This window comes from Molossus molossus, unplaced genomic scaffold (genome assembly GCF_014108415.1).
Source record: "Molossus molossus isolate mMolMol1 unplaced genomic scaffold, mMolMol1.p scaffold_m16_p_11, whole genome shotgun sequence".
NCBI classification, from domain to species: domain Eukaryota; kingdom Metazoa; phylum Chordata; class Mammalia; order Chiroptera; family Molossidae; genus Molossus; species Molossus molossus.
The window spans coordinates 22,347,420-22,368,644 of record NW_023425346.1 but is presented as its reverse complement, the minus strand read 5'-3'; the positions used below and the strand labels follow the sequence as shown (position 1 = coordinate 22,368,644).

The 21,225-nt window shown below is 35.9% G+C and overlaps 1 protein-coding gene across 10 annotated transcripts in view; it reads right to left on the bottom strand.

The window, feature by feature from the left end:
• Positions 1-21,225, bottom strand: part of SPOPL (speckle type BTB/POZ protein like) — a 61,768-nt gene that overhangs the window by 24,920 nt on the left and 15,623 nt on the right. Inside the window, exons 1-3 of one of the 10 annotated variants that reach the window (XM_036253580.1) lie at positions 11,503-11,587; positions 10,401-10,569; positions 6,472-6,562 (exon numbers count right to left, since the gene is read on the bottom strand). The exons of 4 other annotated variants lie outside the window; for them this stretch is intronic. The gene's annotated coding sequence lies outside the window, so the exon portion shown is untranslated. Of the gene's footprint in view, positions 1-3,987; positions 4,039-4,244; positions 4,327-6,471; positions 7,247-10,400; positions 10,570-11,502; positions 11,588-21,225 lie in introns of those variants that run through there. 5 more of the 10 variants (XM_036253581.1, XM_036253583.1, XM_036253584.1 and 2 more) reach the window with 5 other exon arrangements.

The following is a 21,225-nucleotide window of genomic DNA, read 5'->3' as shown; positions in this document are numbered from 1 at the left end:
GTAGAAGTCCTAGCCACAGAGATCCACCAAAAAGAAGAAATAAAATGCAACCAAATAGGAACAGAAGAAGCTGTCATTATTTGCAGATGACATGATACTGTATATTGAGAGCCCTAAACATTCCACCAAAAAATTACGAGAACTGAAAAATGAATTCAGCCAAGTAGCAGGATACAAAATAAATATTCAGAAATTAGTTGCATTTTTATACACCAATAATGAACTATCAAAAAGAGAACTAAGAAAACAATCCCATATACAATTGCATCAAAAAAATAAAATATGGCCTGGCTGGTGTGGCTCAGTAGTTCAGTGTCGACCCATGCACCACGAGGTCTCTGGTTCGATATCTGGTCAGTGCACATACAGGTTGTGGGCCAAATTCCCAGTGAGGGGCATGCAGGAGGTGGCCAATTGATGTTCTCTCTCATAGATGTTTCTATCTCTCCATCTCCCTTCCTCTTTCTCTCTAAAAAAAAACTAAAATTAAAATTAAAAAATAAAATATGTAGGAATAAATTTAACCAAGGTGGTAAAAGAAACATTGTAAGACATTGAAGAAAGAAACTGAAAAAGATACAAATAAATGAGAGCATACACGATGCTCATGGTTAGGAAAAAATAACATTGTTAAAATGTTCATACTACCCAAGGCAATCTATAGATTCAACACAATTCCTATCAAGACACCAGTGGTGTACTTCACAGAACTAGAACAAATAATCCAAAAATACATGTGAAACAACAAAAGACCCTGAATAGTCGCACCAATCTTGAGAAGAAGAACAAAATTGGAGGTATTGTGCTACCTGATATCAAACTATACTATAGGTCATAATAATCAAAACGGCACGGTACTGGCAGAATAACAGACATACTATAGATCAATGAAACAGAATAGGGAGCCCAGAAGTAAATCCACACCTTTATTGTCAACCAATGCATGACAAGAATGTACAATGGGGTAAAGACAGTTTATTCAATAAATAGTGTTGGGAAAATTGGACAGATATGTGTAAAAAATGAAATCAGACCGCCTTTCTACACCATATACTAAAATGGATTAAAGACTTAATTAAATGTAAGATTAGAAACCATAAAACTCCTAGAAGAAAACATAGGCAGTAAAAAAAAATCTCTGACATTTCTCTTAGCAATATTTTTTCTGACGCATCTCCTTGGGCAAGGGAAACAAAAGTGAAAATAAACATGCCCAGCTGGTGTGGCTCAGTGGTTGAGCATTGACCCATGCACCAAGAGGTGGCTGGTTCGATTCCCCGTCAGGGCACATGCTGTTTGTGGGCCCAAACCCTGGTGGGGGGCACACAGCAGGTGGCCAATTGATGTTCTCTTTTATTTATTTCTTTATTTTATTTTATTTTTTTATCCTCACTTGAGGACATTTTTCCTTTTTTTTTTTGTTCAGGTAGAGTGGGAGGAAGAGAGAGAGAAACATCGACGTGAAAGGGACACATCAAGTGGCTGCCTCCCGCACGACCCCAACTGGGGCCAGGGACAAACTGCTACCAAGGTACGTGCCCTTAGCGAAAACCAAACCCAGGTCTCTCTGGACCACAGGCCAACGCTCTAACCACTGATAAAACTGGCCGGGGCTCGATGTTCTCTTCCATCGATGTTTCTATCTGTCTCCCCTTCCTCTCTCTAACATCAATAAAGCAAATAAATAAATAAATAAATAAATAAATAAATAAATAAATAAATAAATAAGTAAAAATAATTATATGAGACTACATCAATTTAAAAATTTTATGCACAACAAAAGAAGCCATCAACAAAACAAAAAGACATCCTACTGAACGGAAGATATTTACCAATGATACATCTGATAAAGTATTAATATCCAAAATTTATAAAGAACACATACTACTCAACAACAAAAAAACAAACAATCCAATTAAAAAATGAGCACAGGACCTAAAAAGACATTTCTCCAAAGAGGACATGCAGATGGCCAATAGACATATGAAAAGATGCTCAACATCTCTAATCATCACTGAAATGCAAATTTAAACCACAATGAGTATCACCTCACACTTGTCAGAATGACTATTATCAATAAATCCACAAACTACAAGTATTGGCGAGGATGTGGAGAAAAGGGAACTCTAGTACACTGCTGGTGGGAATGCAGACTGGTGCAGCTGTTATAAAAAGATAGTACGGAGGGTTCTCAAAAATTTAGAAATGAAACTGCTTTATGACCCAGTGAGACCACTTCTGGGTATATATCTAGAGAAAATCAAAACATTAATTGAAGAGAATATGTGCACCCCTGCAGTGTTATTTATAATAGCCAAGAAGTGGAAGCAATCCAAGTGCTCATCAACAGGAGTAAATAAAGAAATGGTGGTACGGCACAGCCGGTGTGGCTCAGTGGATTGAGCGTCGTCCCATGGAATGAGAGGTCCTGGTTCCATTCCCGGTCAGGGCACATGCCTGGGTTGTGGGCTTGATCCCCAGTAGGGGTCGTGCAGGGGGCAGCCAATCAATGTTTCTCTCTCACATTGATGTTTCTATTTCTCCCTTCCTCTCTCTCTCTATTTTTAAAAAAGTGGTGGTACATATATACAGGGTGGGGCAAATAGGTTTATAGTTGTGAGTACGCAGAAAGAGTGTACACTTGTTTTATTAATTAATAATTGTATTATTTTCCATACAAACAACTGAAAATCCACTTTTGCGACACACTATACACTAAACTATTACTTGGCCATAAGAAATAATAAAATCTTACTATTCACAACAACCTAAGTACAACTAGAGGGTATTAAGTTAAGTGATATAAGTCAGTCAGAGAAAGACAAATACTATATGATTTCATTTATATGTGGAACATAAGAATAAAACAAACAAAATTAAAACAAGCTAAGAAAAGCAGACTGGTGGTTTCCAGAGGGGAGGGGGTTGGAAGACTGGGTAAAAGAGGTGAGGAATTAAAAAGTACAAATTGGTAGTTACAACACAGTCACAGGGATGTAAAGGACAACACAGGGAATATAGTCAATAATATTGCAATAAGTGTGTCTGGTGCCAAATGAGTACAAGAAATATTGGGGGGAACACTTTTGAAGTAGATGATTGTCTAATCCCTATGCTGTACACCTGAAACTAATACAAAATAATATTTAATGTAAACTGTAAAAATAAAATTTAAAGTTCCGATCACTTGTAGAGAGTACAAGTGATCGGATTTTAAAATGTTGGTTTCCCCTTCCATATGTAATAGTTTTATTGAGGTATAATTTATGCATCACAAAAATTCACTCACTTTAAATATACAGATCAATGATATTTAGTGAATTTATAAAGTTGTGCACTCAAACACAAAAAAAATACTTTCGATCATCCCAATAGTCCTTCCCACCCCCAAATTTAGGCAGCCACTAATTTGTTTTCCATAGCTATATCTGATCTAGAAATTTCCTGTAAATAAAAGTGTACAATACATAGTTTTATGCCTGGCTTCTGCTTTTTTTTCCTGAATATGTTACAGTTTCCTGTTTCTTTGAATGCCTCCTACATTTGGGCTAAAAGTTGGACATTTTAGTTAATATCCTGTAGTAACTCTGGATTCTGATTATTTTTTTAATTGTTTTCTTTTTAGTAATTTCCGTGGGGTTAACTGCAGTATCTGTCTTCACCATATTGTGTGGCTGTTGCTGTCTGTGTCTGGCCTTTTTATTCTTTTTTTTTTTTTCTTTCTTGGTTAGCAAAGCTGCTGGCTGTCTGTTCCCTTTCCTTCAAATCAGGTTTGCTACTATTAGCTGGCAAAGGCAAAGGTTCCCCACCCCCAGCCCCAAATCCAATTCACCTATCTGGTCACAAAAATACTTGGTTTTCCTGGCTAACTTCAGGACGGTAAAACTTATGGGGTGAAAATATAAGTAGAAATGTGAGTTGGATATTTCTCTTAAGCAAATTCATAGTTAATAAATATACTGAAAGAGTAAGGATCCGTAGACTTACCAGTAAGAAATATGTGAAAGGGCCCTTTTCTTGTCAGTACTTTTGCCAGTGGCTCTGACATCATGACCCATTTCAAAAACAATAAACCAAGAGAAGTGTTTGCAATGCATGTAACATATAAAGGGTTCATTTTCCTAATATATAAAGAATTCCTAAAAACAATAAAGAAAAAGTAAAGAATACAAACAATACACAGAAGAAAAACTTGACTCATAAAAAGACAACTACAAATTAAAACTATATTAAGCAATTTTCACCTGTCTGACTGGCAACAATCCAAAAGATTGGTGGAGAGTATAAGCACAGACACTTGCATACATTTCCAGTGGGAACATAAATTGTAACATTTTAACAATTTCCCTTTTCATTTTTTAGTGAAATTTCTGGCAAAACAAGAAGAAAATGGTAATAACTAATAATTTTATATAAATATGCTGACAGAGTTGATGTCCATGAGAACCATTTATATGGTCTCTGACAACTAAGAATGATTTCAAAAACATTCAGAAAAAGATATTGAGATGAACAAGAAATTTGTAGGAAAATAGCTACAAAGGAAAAAAAAAAAGCTTAACCTCATTTGTAATCAACAAAATACAAAAAGAACCCATACCATTTTTCACCTATAGTATCACCAAAGATTCTTTTAAACTGTCATAACCCTACAGTCAACAAAATTGCAGACATTAAGATTTTTCTGTAGGACAATTTTACAATTAGTATCAAAAAAATTCTTTCTCAGATTCAGCCTAGAAATTTATCTTGAGAAAAGTACTACAACTGTGGAAAAAATTAATTAAGCATGAACACAGTATGTTTTGTGATACATTTATACAAAAAAACTATGCAACCATTAAGAGTGTACTAAATTTTCTCAATGACAGAGTAAGTATTCAAGATATGTTGTGTGTGTGTGTGTGTGTGTGTGTGTGTATATATATATATATATATATATATATATATATATTTAAAACAAAACAAAACAAGAAAAAGAGTATGTATACCTGAAAGGACCTCATTTTTATAAGCAGAGATTGAGAGGTGTTAGGTCAAAAAGATAGTAAGTCAAGGAAAACCTTTATAAGACATTAGTCAATTTAATACTAATAAAATGCATAAATAATAAATAAGTTTTAAAAACCTGAAGAGTAAAGGAGAGACAGTTACTTAATACCTCTGTAGGAGTTATTATCTTCCTAAGTGTAACTCGCAAAATAATTCACATATAAAAGCAAACTAAATAAAACGTAACAAAGATTTCTGTTTTCTTTTCAGCTATTCCTTCAAATGATGCAGTTGTAGGATGGGGGTGTGGAGAATGCATTTGTGAGCACTTACAAGACATTACATACCAATACTATTTATTCTTCAGCAACTCTATGAGATGGGCTGGTAATAATCTCACCTTAACCATGAGAAAATTATTATATTGGCTAGAAAGCTTACTTTACACTTTAAGTAACCAGAAAGTGACTGAACACAAATGTACTTGGTTCCAAACTCTGTACTGTTTCCACAGAATCATGCTGCCCCTCCTGATAATATAGAGCTAATATAGCCTTTAACTATCTGGTGCCACTCTTAATTAACAGATGAGAACCAAGATGAAAAATAAGACTAGAGAAATAAAATGTCCATGTTTAAATTTAGATAATTACAAGAAAGACAAAGATCTCCCAATATTCATTTCAGTGCTATTTCCAATATTCTACTTTTTCCTTCTCTTCAAAAGAAAGAAATATAAGAGACTACCCACTACATTGAAGATGCTCAGGACTCCTATTTTTGTTCTTGCAGAGAGAGAGCGAGCAAGCACAACCAAAATAAGATCTAGAGAATAATATAAGACAGGCAGTCAACATCAATTAGCAAATAAGTATCCTTCCATACTTTAAATATGCTTCTTTAAAAACATTTAAGTGTGATGTTTCCTGTTGTGATTGGAATAAACATGTATGTAATTTTTTACTTTAACAAAATGTCTGCATGCCAGAATTAATGTTCTATATGCATATGTCATATACACACCCATAACTACAGAAATTTATAAAGAATCTCAAATAGTCAGAAAATACATAAAGAATCATGTCAAACAACCATCTTCCCACCATCCTTGTGTATCCCTCCCTCCCACTATCATCAAACCTCCTCTTCCAGCAGCAGTTATGTGTGTCCTGAATTTGTTACACCAGTGAATTTCTTCACATTCTTACTTTTACACATGAATCCTACACTGTACAGAAAGAAGTACACAGATATGTTATAAAGTATATGCACATTGAAGTCACCGAAAATGGCAAAGTGAGGAGGAATGCCTAAACTCTACCCCTCCACAAAAGCAATGAATAAGATGGCAATAACTGTCAGAATCAATTTTTTTGGAACTCTGAAATCAAGTCAACACTTACAATCTGGGTAATGCTTAAGGAAGAATGGAGCTGCAAAATTTCCAGGAAAAACTGCCATTTTAACATACTCACTTACCATGGCCCCTCCCTAATTCAGCAGCAGCCATGAAGACATCAGCCCACATTCCTAACGCAGGTCGCTGATACCACAGAGAACTACATTGGACCTATTCGGAAAAAAACCGTACAGTCGTATTTGTCCAGTTTGGTAATTCCCTAAAAGATCACCTTTCTTGGAGCTTCCCCAGGGAGAAGCGGCATTCTAGGCAGCAGTATTTGTCAAAAGCATCTAAAGGCAAATTTATTAACACAGGGACAAGAGTTAGGGCTAGCAATTGCCAGGCATGAAAACCTGGGAAGAAAGAAGCTGATTTGGGGGAAAGAGGCTTTGAAAATTCCCATACTAGGAAAAGTAGAAGGCCATGTGTATTATCTGGGCCCAGCACATGATTGAAGAATATGTAAGAAGACCCTAAACTATCAACTTTGGCTGATCTTTATATGCCAAGCAAGCAGAAAGTGAAGACTAAGGCAAAGTTGTAAAGGCCTGGCTAAGAGTTTAAGGAGTGTCCCAAAACAGAATCCATCTCTACAAAATAAGAAAAGTTTTGGGGATCTTTGGCTCCATGTACTTATGATAATCAAAAATTAGTTGAAAGTGAAAAAATAGTTCATGCAAATAATCAAAAGAAAACTGGAAGTCTTTTCTAATATTAAGACAAAATAGACTTTGATGAAAAAAATTGTTACAAGACACAGAGAAGGACATTACATATTGATAAAAGGGTTAATCCATCAGGAAGACATAACAACTATATAGCTATATACATCAGCCCTGACTGGTGTGGCTCCATGGTTAGAGCATCAGCCCATGTACCAAAAGGTTGTGGGTTCGATTCCTGATCAAGGGCACGTACCTGGGGTGCAGGTTTGATCCCTGGTCCTGGTTGGGGCACAGGAAAGAGGCAACCAATCAATGTGTTTTTCTTACATTGATGTTTCTCTCTCCTCTTCCCTCCCTCCCTCCTTCCTTCCCTTCCACTCTCTTTCAAAATCAAGGGAAGCCCTAGCCGGTTTGGCTCAGCAGTAAAGCATAGGCCTGCAGACCAATGAGTCACAGGTTCAATTTCGGTCAAGGGTACCTACCACAGTTGCAGTTTGGCCCTGACCCTGGTCCTGGTCACTGTCATGCAGGAGGAAACCAGTTGATGTGTCCCTCTCACATCAATGTTTCTCTCTCTCTCTCTCCCTCCCTCTTAATCTGCAGAAAAATAGAAAAAAATCCTCCTGCATCTGAGGATTCAGATGAAGATTAAAAAAAATAAAATGAAATGAAAATCAAGAGAAAAAAATATCCTCGGGTGAGGATTAATAAATATGCGCACGTGCGCGCGCACACACACACACACACACACATACACACACACCCCAAACAACAGAGCTCAAAATCAGCCAAAACACAATAGAGTTAGAAAGAAATGGGGTGACTGTTCTACAACAATAGTTAGGGATATAAATACCTGACTCTCTGTAATACATACAACAACCAAGAAGGATATCAATAAAGAGATAGAGGACTTGAACAACATTATAAAACAACTAAGCCTAACAGACATTCCACCTGTCAACAGCAGAATATACATTCTTTTCAAGTGCACATGATACACTCTGTATTTAGACATATACTAGACCACAAAACAAGTCTAAAAAATTTTAAAAGACAGAAATAATACAAAGTATCTTCTCTGATTGCAACAAATAAAATTAGAAATCACTAACAGAAGAACTGGAAAATTAATGAATATGTATAAATTAAACAACACATTATTAAACAACCAAGGAGCAAAAAAGAAGTCACAAGAAAAATTAGAAAATTCTTTGAGACAAGAAAATAAAATAAGACTATAACATACCAATTTATAGGATACAAGGAAGGCAGCACTTGAAGGAAAATGTGTAATTGTTTACAAAGATCAACGGGAGGAAATAACAAAAGTTAGAGGGAAAACAAATAAAATAGAGAATAGAAAAACAAAGAATCAAGTTAAATCAAACTTGGTTCTTTGAAAATATTTAAAAAAACTGACAAACCTTAAGCTTGACTGGCCAAGAAAAGAAAGACTCAAGTGATTAAAATAAGAAATGGAATTGGGGCATTACTATCAACCTGACAGAAATAAAAATAATTATAGAAGAATACTATGAATTACTGTACACCAACAATTTTAATAACCTAGAGGAAATAAACAAATTTCTAACAAGCACAAATATCAAAACTGACTCAAGAAATGTCAGAAATGCCTGCCTGGCTGGTGTGGCTCAGTGACTGAACAACATCCCATGGACTGAGAGGTCCGGATTCGATTCCTAGTCAGGGCACAAGCCCAGGTTGCACGCTTGATCCCCAGTGGGGGGTGTGCAGGAGGCATCAGATCAATGTTTCTCTCTCACACTGATGCTTCGCTCTCTCCCGCTTTCTCTAAAAAATCAATAAAACCATATTAAAAAATAAAAAAAGTCAGAAAAAAAAACAAACCAAGCATGACAGTTTGAGGAACTCCATGGATTCGGTCTCCAGTGAAATGGGTGAAAATTATAAAAGAATAACCACTTAAAGTCTTTGGAGATGGTTCTGGGGGCACAGAGCAAATGAAAAAAGATGCATTCATCCTGGGGCAGTACCTTAGTCGTGGTTCGGTGCCTGGCCCTGGTCAGGGTTGTGCAGGAGGTAAACAATCGATGTCTCTCTCACATCAATGTCCCCCTCCACCCCACTCTATCTGACGATAAATGGAAAAATATCCTCGAGTGAGGATTTAAAAAAAGAAAAGAAAAAAGATATACTCAAGAAAATCTACTAGGGACTTTAAGAAAAGTGAGTCTATGGTGTTTGAAGTTGGATCTGCCCTTCCCTCAGACCTTCCAGCCCAGAGAGTTGCAAACTCCATTCCAGATTGGCACAGCCATGAGAACAGGGCTCCCTCTCCCCTCACTGAGTTCATGGTTCTACCTTACTGAGGGGCAGAATGCCAACATTTCTCATCCTGTCTCCAGCTACCTATTGCTGAAGTAAGTTCACAGGTGAATGTGGCCAAGAGGCATGTGTGTGGGGCTCCTTTCTTCCACACAGCCCCATTGATGTGATGTAGCCCCCTTTGGTGTGGTACTGCTGGGATACTGACTGCTATTGCTCTAGTTTAAAAGGTGAGGGTTCCACACTGGGATATCCAAGCCAAAAAGACCTGACAGTACTGATCCCCTCTCCTCTCCCAATTCTACTAAGTGCTCTGCTCCTAGAGCAGAGATATCACTGGGAGAGAAACATACCATTGTCCCCATTTCATACTCCAGGGACATGGCTTAGAGATACTGGCTGAGGGGAGAAGAACTCCAAATCTCTCTCACAGATATACTGGGTTCATTTACAAGCGAATGGTTAAGGGTGCTCTGAAAAATTGTGGAGGTCCTGGTGAAAGGCAACTGAGAGGAGATTGGAGGAATCATTGGCCATAAAGGCTAAATGATAGGCTGGTTAGTTTGCCAGAGAGAACAAAGAAGGGAGACAGCTAGAAGGGGCCTGCCTGAGGTCAGAACAACTTTAAAAGTACTGACTTGGGAAACTAACCCTCCAGAGGAACTCAAATTTGTAAGTTTAGTCTATGGAGCAATTAATGCCTCAGAGTAATGCTGCAAACAATAAAGAAATTAACACTAGTTTAGTGGACTTGACAATTGTATGTGGTTAAGGGAAAAAGACAGTGAAAGAGAATCCTGCCAAAACTGTCACCCCAGAGTGACTATGGAAAACTCAAGCATATGCCCTTTGAGAAGCAACGTTACATGCTTAAGACTGTAGAGAGAGAGGAAGAGAAAGAAGGGGTGGAAAGAGAGAAAAAGACTCACTATTAAAATAACTGAGCCAGTCACTAAACAAATAAACAAGCAAAAAACAATAACACATACTTGAAGAAATCAGCGCCAATAATTTCTATATTACACACACACCTTATTTTATTGTGCTTTGCTTCATGGTCTTTCACAGATGGTAAGGTCTTTTTTTAAAAATACATTGAAGAATAGACCCTCCCGCAAGAAAAAACAAAACTTGCTGTATTGTGATACTCGCTCTACGGTGGTGGTCTGTAACTGAACCTGCAACATCTCCAAGGTATTTCTGTATATCCAGTTTTGACCAAAAAATTATCAGACATGCAAAGAAACAGGAAAGTATTGTTATCAGAGAAATGGGTGAATGGCCTTTCTCCATTGCTAGTGGGAGTGGGGTTCTTGGGATACCTCTGGAATAAGCATTTTCAGAGACTCTCATGGGAGGATGAGATGTGGGAGAGCGTTATATACATGGAGGTATATCCCTGGGTTTGCAAAGTCCCATTTCCCTTAGTCCAGTCCTGAAAAAGGTGCAACTGGGGATTCAGCAGAGCTAGAAGCAAAGCCAGTGTCTAGAGTTTCTATTCCATGGTAGAGTTGGGTCCAGCACAACAACAGGCTAGTTCCAGCCCATCAGTACATTGTGTGGGGTCCATATGACTATAAGCCATGTGGGCAAATGCAGGAGAGAATGCACCCACTGCAACAGAGAGCCAGGAGCCCTGTGCCCAAGAAAGGGAACTCCTTGTTCAGGAGATTTAAATATCTCAAATTTCATGTCCTTGCAGTGGTCACACCTATTCTGGACAATAACCTGTTCCCAGGTGTGACTGACAGACAAGTACCTTCCCTATGTCACCCAGATTTTACTGGGCATACATTTATTTGTTTTTCTCTTTGTTCCTTTCCTGTCAATTAGGAACATTTCCTATGTTAAATGACAATGGTATCAACATGACCTACATAATAGGGAAAAAAAATAGGTAATAGAAACTGTCTGTGACTACAAAATGTTGGATTTGACACACAATGCCTTCGAAGTAAACACTGTAAATATACCTAAGGAATTTAAACAAACAAAAAAACTGTTAAGTAAAGGAAGGTGTGCTGACAATGTCATCAAAATAGTGAATATTAACAACAAGGTAAAAATTAGTTTTAAAATAAAGAAAATTCTGTAGTTGGAAAGTATAACAACTGAAAAATGAAAAAAACTCACATAAGGGGCTATGTTCATATACAGTAGATATGAACCAATAGAAGAATTATTATATTTGCTGAGTCATCAATAGAGATAATGCGATCTAGAGATAAAAGATAAACAGAACATTAGAGAAAGGTGAAACACTATTGAGCATATTGACATACATAGTATAATGGGAGTACAAAAAGGAGAGGAGAGACAAAAAGGAGCAGAAAAAAATATCTGAATAATGGCTGAACACTTCCCAAACATATTGAAAATAATTAATATATACATATCTAGGAAGCTTAACTTACTTTAAGTAGGATAACTGCAAAGAGTTTCATAAACGCATCACAGTAAAATTTATGAAAGCCAAAGATAGGGAAAAAATAGTCACTGTGATGCCTATGATTATATATATGTGTGTGTGTGTGTATGTGTATATATATAGAAATATATATATATATTTTTTAAGGAAAATTACCAGTGTTGGCAAGGATATAGAGAAATTAGAAACCTTGTATATTGCTTATGGAAATGCACAATGCACTATGGAAAAGTTTGTCAGTTTCTCAAAAATTTAAACAATTACTACCAAGCAATTCCATTCCTAAGTATATATCCAAAATACTAAAAAACAGATTTTCAAACAAAAACATGTACATGAATGTTCACAGTAGCAGTATTCACAATCGCCTAAAGGTTATGGCTAATAATCAATCCACAGATGGACACTCCAAATGACCATCAACAGATGAATGGATAAACAAAATGTGGTATATCCACACAATGAACTATTATGTATCAATAAAAAGTAATAAAGTACTGATATATGCTACACATGGATGATCCTAAAAATATCACTTTAAGTGAAAAATGCCAGGCGCAAAAAGTCACACATTATGATTTCATTTATATGAAACTTCTACAATAGGCAGCTACATACAGAAAACATATTAGTGGTTACCCAGGGCTGGAATGAAGGCAAATTGAGGACTGAGTGTTCAATGGATACGAAGCTTACTTTCAGAGTAATAAAAATATTCTGGAACTAGATAGTGGTGCTGGTTGTACACACTGTCAATGTACTAAACTTCACTGAATTTTTACTATAAAACTATTTAAATGATAAATTTTGCTATATAAATTTTATGTCATTAAAATGTACATGCACATACATATCCATATTCACTTATACACACACAATTTCTTTTGTGATTGAAAAGTAAGTAATGGAAGCAATGATAAAGTTTCTTCTCTGTGGAGTCTAAATTGACCATAAAGTACTAAACAGATTATTTTTAATCAATCTCAAAAACAAAGTATTAAGCATTTTGAACTATCTTAAATTGTGCAATTCCTAGTGTTAGCTATTGAGCTTCCAGACAAATGGGATATATGAATAATCCAGAAAAGCAGTTTATTTTAAAAATCACAATGTCTGAAGAATATTATCAAAATTCTATCCAGTCATAAAATGACTACCATGTTTATGAAATCATCTGTAATCTTTCTTTTTAAATTTTCTTTTCCTTATTGTTTTGAGAGAGAGAGGAAGGGAGAGGGAGAGAGAGAGAAACATTGATGAGAGAGAACACTGACTGGCTGCCTCCTGCATGCCCCCCACTGGGGATTTGACCCACAATCTAGGCATGTGCCCTGACTGGAAATGGAACCAGAGACCTCTTGGTGCATGGGTCGATGCTCAACCACTGAGCCACAACGGTCGGGCTGTAATCTCTTTTTAGAATCATCCATAATCAGATCAAGTCTTCTAGGTGCTAGCTTAATCAATTGCAATGTTAATCATATAATATTTGTTTATTAATTATTTAACTAACAAAATGTAAATCATTCTTCAAGTGTAAAATACCATATTTATGCTAAATGTTACCTTAACTGCTTCATGAAAGTATAACTGAGGTCAAAGCAATTTTATATATCTAATGACTGTGATTATATAATGAAAGAAAATGAATTAATATGCTACTTAATATATAATTTTCAACAGTTTTGCTAAGACTTATCAAGAAGAAGAATTAGATCACAATAAATGTTTATAAAGGTGATAAAACAATAACAATAAATGACACCATAAATTTCTTTAAATGTCTTTGGATTAAGCATGATAACTTCAGTGAGTATAATAGAGATTTATTATGCTAGATATATTGTACATTCCATTAGACCAAGGACAAAGATGAATAACAAACAAGGGTTCTATACTGAGACAAATGTGAATTACTGTTTTGTCATGGATTCTATAATGTTATAGACATCGGGGCCTTTCCTTTGTCTATTAAAGGATTATAGTATCTCATTTCTCTATAGCTGGCGAGTGAATAACATGAAATATATAAGTACTCACTTACACATAATACAAAGTAAATATTAGAATAGACCTGTAACAAGGAAAACTTCACATATGAGTGTAAATTTAGTTAGTGATGATAGGGGTGGTAATAACCAAGTCAAATAATTAATGTTTATTAAAAAATACTTATAAGCTATCATAGGCTTTTCTTCTGAGTATGATGGAATAGCTGGCAGGTGAGCTACATTCTGCTGTGAAGTAGAAAACTCTGGATAAAAATAACTATTTATTTAAAGGAATCTAAGGCTGCTCAAGCAATCAGGACAAGGGTCCCAAAATTCCAGAGAAGAGGGAATCATCTATGGGTTAAGTTGATGGAGTACAGCCACTTTCTTCTTCAAGAGTATCTGCTGATTCTAGCTACAATGCAGAGAGAGAATCCAGGCTATGCTCAGACTGTGGGCTGCTGCCAAGGGGTAGAAATATTAATAAAAACATATTTAAAATATATATATATATGATAAAATAAATTCAGTGGGCAGGATGAATAAAATAGTTATAACTGATGCATAAGTAGAAAATAAAATACAAAGACTACTTTTAAGAAAACAACCTAAAAACAAAAAACATGGGAAATACAGTAAGAAAAGTTAGAGACCTGGAGGTCAGATTGAAGAGATCCAATATTTACCTAATAAGTGTTCCTGAAGGGGATAAAAACAGAAACAAAAGAAATATATAAAGAAAAAAAAAGACCACTTCCATAATATTAAAAAAGACGTGAGTTCAGTGATAGGCCTCACCAAGTATCAAGAATGCTCACTGAAAAAAATATCAAATATCTATACCTAGAGTTCCACTTAAAAAGAGAAAATCCTAAAACTTCCCATGTTATCTATAAGTATACAATTCACACTGAAATCTGAATATAATCTAAGAATCCCGACACTTCAATCAGAAAAAATATAATATGCACCCAATGTTCATGGCAGCATTATTTACAATAGCCAAGTTCTGGACACAACCCAAGTACCTATCAGTAGATGACTGGATAAAAAAAACTGTGGAACATTTACACAACAGAAGACTATGCAGTTATAAAAAAGAAGCATCTATTACCCTTTGAGATCACATGGAGGGACCTGGAGAGTATTATGCTAAGTGAAATAAGCCAGTCAGAGAAAGACAAATACCACGTTGATCTCACTTATATGTAGAATCTAAGGAAAAAAATAAACTGATGAACAAAATAGGACCATAGACATGGAAGCATGGAACCGACATATCTCAGAGGTGAGGAGGGAAGGAGGATGGGAAGAGATTAATCAAAGGATTTATATGCATATATGCATAGCCCATGGATACAGACAATAAATAGGTGAAGGCCTGGTGTGAAGTGGGAGATGGGTGGAGGGGGCAAAAGGGGAAAATGGGGGACATCTGTAATACTTTCAACAATAAAATAAAATTTTTAAAAAAGACACAGGATAAATGCATTTAAGATTTTCAAGAAAAAAATTCTGAACCTAGAATTACACATACAAATTTATTCAGTAATGAAGGCCAAATAAAGAATATTTTCAGACAGCAAATACTTGAAAAATTGTATCCTATACTGAAAATTACTCAATAAGGTGTTCTGAAACCAATAAACTCCAAATGTTGTTGTATGACACACCATTATGAGTAAAAAACCATTTGAACATATGCTCTCAATATATGTATATATTTATTTATAATTAACATGTTATTATATTAATATAGTTATATGTAGTATAAAGCATAGCAAAATAGGAATTAAAAATAATAAGGTAACAAAGAACAGATAATTTAATTTCTAATATATTCTGACACCCCCCCTTTAATGTAGATGCCTCATTTTGAAGACCACAGCTCTAACCAAACAAAAAAAGACATCCAAGAGGGGAAGGGAATCATGGAACTGAAGAAACAGTAGAACTGAACAGGTCTCAGAGAAAGAGAAGAAACAAACAAAATAAAATAATTAAATAAAATCCACTAGAATTTGACACTTGGAAAAATTTTCAGTTGCTAATCTGTCAGATCATTGTACTTTGTTCTATATTAAGTGTTTATATAATCATATTATAAATATTTCCATGTTTAAAAAATTTAGAATTGACCTGTAAATAAAGCAAAAAAGAAATGTTACTAATGGAACAAAATGCAAATATCATGATGATGTAAAATTAACAAATAATTGGGAGATTGTGGAAGTGAGGAGAGGAACAAGACTATCATTCACAGAGGCAGGTTAACACTGTCTAGAGCTAATAAATAAAAAAACACACACACACATTATTAATAGAACCACTAACAGAACTAAAAGCAGGCACAATTTATAGTGGGAAGTAGAACTGGAAGTAGGAAGGTGACTTCCTATTCTTTTTACACTTACGTAATATGCCCATTTAGAAAACTGAATCAATTACTGATTGCCATAGCCAATTGATATTAAAAGTCCTATCATCTCTATCACCCTCTTCAATTACTGCTTTTTACTACTGAGTTTTATGTTTATGGTTGTGTTTTTATGCTCTCTGTGAAGGTTTTTTCTGTTTTACTCATTTCTGTAATGTAAAGCCTAGCATTATGCTCAATGTTTCCTTTGAAAAAGGAGGGAAACTTATATGGTCTGAGGGAATTAATGGAATAACTAATTCAGATCTAGACAAGAAAACTGAAAAGCTATCTTGTAGTTTCAATCACTTAAAACCAGTTTATCTAAAGTTGACTAAAATGTGTATTACAAGGAGAGAAAGTTTCCTCTTTGATATAGAAACAGCTGTGATTCTCAGCAGAATAATTTGAATCAATGGCAGCAGATCTGAATACATGTGCTACAGAAACTCTTAGGAGGCAGAATACAGCAACAGCAGTATTCTGAAATGGTTGGGACCATTTCAAGTTAATGTAAGTCAAAAGCAGGGGAAATTTTCAAATGGTCCAACGTAATATTCCCAGCCGCTAGGTGATTACAAGTAGTAGACTTACAAGTTTATATTTCTTTTTGGCAGTGATTCTCAAAATTAATCCCATGGAAGGCTTGTTAAACCAGAATGCTGGGTCCCAATCTCAGAGTTAGTGAATGATTCAAAGGGTCTGGGTCAGGCCCTGAAATTTGCATTTCTAACCAAAATCTCAAGTGGTGCTCATGCTGCTGGGTCTAGGAATCACACTGAGAACCACTGTTCTAGTCTAAGGGTTAGACTAGAAAGCTAGTAATACCACTAATACAAAAATCTCATCACTGCCCTAGCTATCCATTTGTTCTCTACTTCTAAGTCTTCCATTTTACCTGAAAATGGTAAGCTACCCTTAACATTGGTAAAAATAGAAAAAACCTTGTGGTCCATGTTTTGAGAGACCTAAATTCTATTCCTAGCCATTTCAGGTTTCACACCACAAGCCCTTTGGCAAATCACTGAACTTTTGGCTGTACCCAGGTTAGGGACAAAAATCACAGTCCCATCTAGTTCTACCATAAATCAATACAGTAAAACTCACACATTACAGACTGAGACCGAATCCACAGCACCACATAATATCCTCACACTACATTAAACTTCAAAAAAATAATCAATTACAGATCATTTTCGAACCTGTTTTTTCCTAGAGCACAACATATTAAGGACCTCTGGATCTCTGGAAATCATTTTTCAAAATAATCATTTGCAAACAACTATATTTATGTATCATGCTAGTGCTCCAAGTTCAATTGTTGTCTTATTACTTATTAATAACTTATAAACAAGGCCCAATAAAACAAATATAAGCCTATCTGGATCTATATTTACAGCTATACCTCCTTAAAATATATAAAGCAAATATTTCACTTTTTTAAATACTCATCCGATGATATTTTTCCATTTATTTTCAGACAGAGTGGGGGGGGGGTAGAGTGAGAGAAACATGGATGTGAGAGAGATACATCCAACTGGTTGCCTCCTGTAGGACCCCAACCAGGGCTGGGGCTGAACTGCAACGGAGATACGTGCCCTCTACCAGAATCAAACCCGAGACTCTTTGGTCTGTGGGCCAACACTCGAACCACCTAGCCAAATCGGCCAGGGCACATTTCACATTTTTTAAAGGAGACTGTTTCCAAAAATCATATAAAGATAGTACAGGAATTTTTGAAAACTCAGCTTTAGTTATTATGTCAGTTTATAACTACAGTTAATACACCTCATGAGGTAAGATTTTAAATTATAGTAATATATAAGCTGTGGTGAACTAAAAAGGGGAGAAACTATATCAGTCTGGAGACTACTCACTACAGACAAGTTGTAAGATCTCTTTGATTCTTTTTTCTTTTTAACCATTCATTCATATTTATTCTCTCTCTTATTTACTGACCTATCTGAATATTTTGGGAGAACCTACACTGAGGCAGGCCCTGTGAAAACAAGGAAGGACAACCCCTGACCTCATAATTTGAACTAGATCTCAGAGGTCCTTTGGGTAAAATCTTCTATAACTTCAAATGTGCTTAAGAAAATAAACAAAACAGCAAAAGCCTGATGTCTTTTTTTTTTTCTTTATGTTTTTGTTGATTTTTTTAGAGGGAGGGAATGAGAGGAAGTGAGAGAAAATATCAATGAGAGAAGCATCAACATCAATTGGCTGCCTCCTGCACGCCCTGTACTGGGGATCAAGCCCAAAACCCAGGCATGTACCCTGACCGGAAATCGAACCAGTGAACTCTTGGTGCATGGGTCAATGCTCATCCACTCAGTCACACCAGCTGGGAGCCTGATGTCTTTTTGATAAAAATTTCAAATAGCTGACACCAAATGTTGTCACCCAAATATATGTATGCAGGTACATGTGTATTTTTAGGCAGCATAAGCACAATAAAAAGAAGAGGATCATCCAGATACCTTTATTTTAATGTGTTTACTGATTTTTATTTTTTAAAAGAGAGAGGAAAGGAGAGGGAGAGAGACAGAAACAGCAATGTGAGATAGTAACATTGATTGGTTGCCTCCCGTTTGCACCCCGATGGGAGATCAAACCTGCAACATGGGCATGTGCCCTGACCAGGAGTCAAGCCAGCGGACCTTTCTGTGCACAGGAGGACCCTCAACCAAGCCACACCAGCCAGGGCCATCCAGGTATTTTGATACCAAAGAATCACCTTCAAGTTCGCTATTAGTCTCTAAAAGCAAACTTACTTGGGCATTAGCCTACAAACTTTTACAAATTTCAACAATGTCTTAAAGCACTTAACAAGACAGAAAGAATTACAAATGACCAATCATAATTTGTTTTGTAAAATGTGTGAAAGAACATGGAAATAGACATCTTATGAACTTTTGATACAATTTAAATGTTTTTATTTTTATTGTTGACACTATTTCTCACCTTTTTGCCTGTCTCTACAGAGTCCCTCACTCCCCTTCCCTCTGGCCATCACCACACTGTCCTCTGTTTCTATGGGTTATGCATATATGTTCTTTGGTTAGTCCCTTCAACTTCTTCATCCAGTGCCCCTCAATCCTCTTCTATTCAAGTTCTAATTTATAAATAAGGTACCACTCTTCTTTCATCCAAATCAGGGTAGTAAATTATCTCAATTAACAAATTATAGATAATTTAATCTTATCCCTTCTTAAGCACTAACCCTGTATTCATATCTGTTCATCCTGAAAAAAAAAAAAATTTTTTTTTCAACTACAGTTCACATTTGATATTATATTAGTTTCAGGTGTACAACATCGCTGACTATATTCCCTATGCTGTACTTTTTACATCCCCATGACTATTTGTAACTGCCAATTCATACTTAATATCCCTTTACCTTTTTATCCAGTCCTCTAACCCCACCTCCCATCTGGTAACCACAAGTTTGATCTCTGTATCCCAGATTGTTTCTGTTTTGTTTGATCATTTATTTTTTTTTTTTTCGATTCCACATAAAAGTGAAATCATATGTTATTTTTCTTTCTCTGACTTGTTTTACTCAGCATAATACCCTCTAGGTCCATCCATTTTGTCACAAATGGTTAAGATTTCAATCCAGTAATATTCCATTATATATGACCAGTTCTTTATTGATTTGTCTTTTAATTCAAGCATTTAGTACATTTACATTTAAAGTGATTACTGATAGGAATGTAGTTTTTGCCATTTTATTGTTCTAATTGTTTTTGTAATTCTCTGCTCCTCTCATATCTCTTCCTCTCTTGTATGTTGGTGACATTCTACAGTATTGTGTTTGGATTCTTCTATTTCTTTCTTATATAGTTCTTGTAGACTTTTGGTTTGTGGCTACCACGTGTTTCATATACACCAATCTATGTTTATAGCAGTCTATATTAAGTTGATAATCGCTTAAGTTCCAACACATTCTAAAGTCACTACCATTTTTATTCACCCCTTTCATATTTATGTTTTTGTCATTACTTTTTACTACTTCTGTGTGTGTGTGTAACCCTTAATTTACTGTTCTAATTACATATTATCTTCCTCATTTTGCCTTTTGACCTTTGTGTGTTGGTTGGTTCACTGTCTTTAATGTGTCATTTGTTCGTAAAAACTTTTTTCCTTGTGTTATTTTGTTATTCATGTTTTTTATTTTCTTTATTCTCTTCTTAAAGACTTCCCTTTAACATTTCTTGTAATACTGTTTTCAGTGGTGATAAACTCCTTCACCTTTTTCCTGCCGGGAAGCTCTTTATTTCTCCTTCAATTCTAAATGATAGCTTTGCTAGGCAATTTTGGTTGTAGGTCCTTCTTTTTCATCACTTTATTTCATGCCAATTCCTTTGGCCTGCAAAGTTTGTTGAGAAATCAGTTAAACACTCCCATAAGTTATTAGGTAACTAACTGCTTTTCTCTTGCTGCTTTTAAGATTCTTCGTCTTTAACCTTTGGCATTTTAATGATAACGTGTGGGCCTCTTTGGGTTCACCTTGTTTGGGACTCTCTGTACTTTCAGTTCCTCCTGGTAGGTCCCTGGCGCTTTTCCAGCTGTTGTCTCTTCCCTGTAGCTTAGGGAGCATTTGTGAGCAAATGAGTCTGTGCACAGCGGGCTGCTCTTCAAGAGGACGCCTGAATCTGTAGCAGCCCCCTGTCTCACCCAGACCAAATTCCTGCAGATTTTCATTGCCAGCTGCTGTGGGGCTCCTCTTTCCAGCAATGCTGCTCCAGGCTAGGCAGTCTGCTATGTGACTGAAACCCCTTGCTCCTGGGGGGTGGGGAGACCTCCAGAGCCAAGATAGTCTTCCTGATTTTTAACTACCACATGTGTGTGTGGGATGAGCCAGATCCCTGTCTCTGCCTCTCTTCATCTCAATATAGCTTCTTCTCTATATAGTTATAAGACTTCTATTCAGCTAATCTTCAGGTAGTTATCAAGGGTGGTTGTTCTGTAATTCAGTTGCAATTTTAATGTGGTCATGGGAGGAACCGATACAG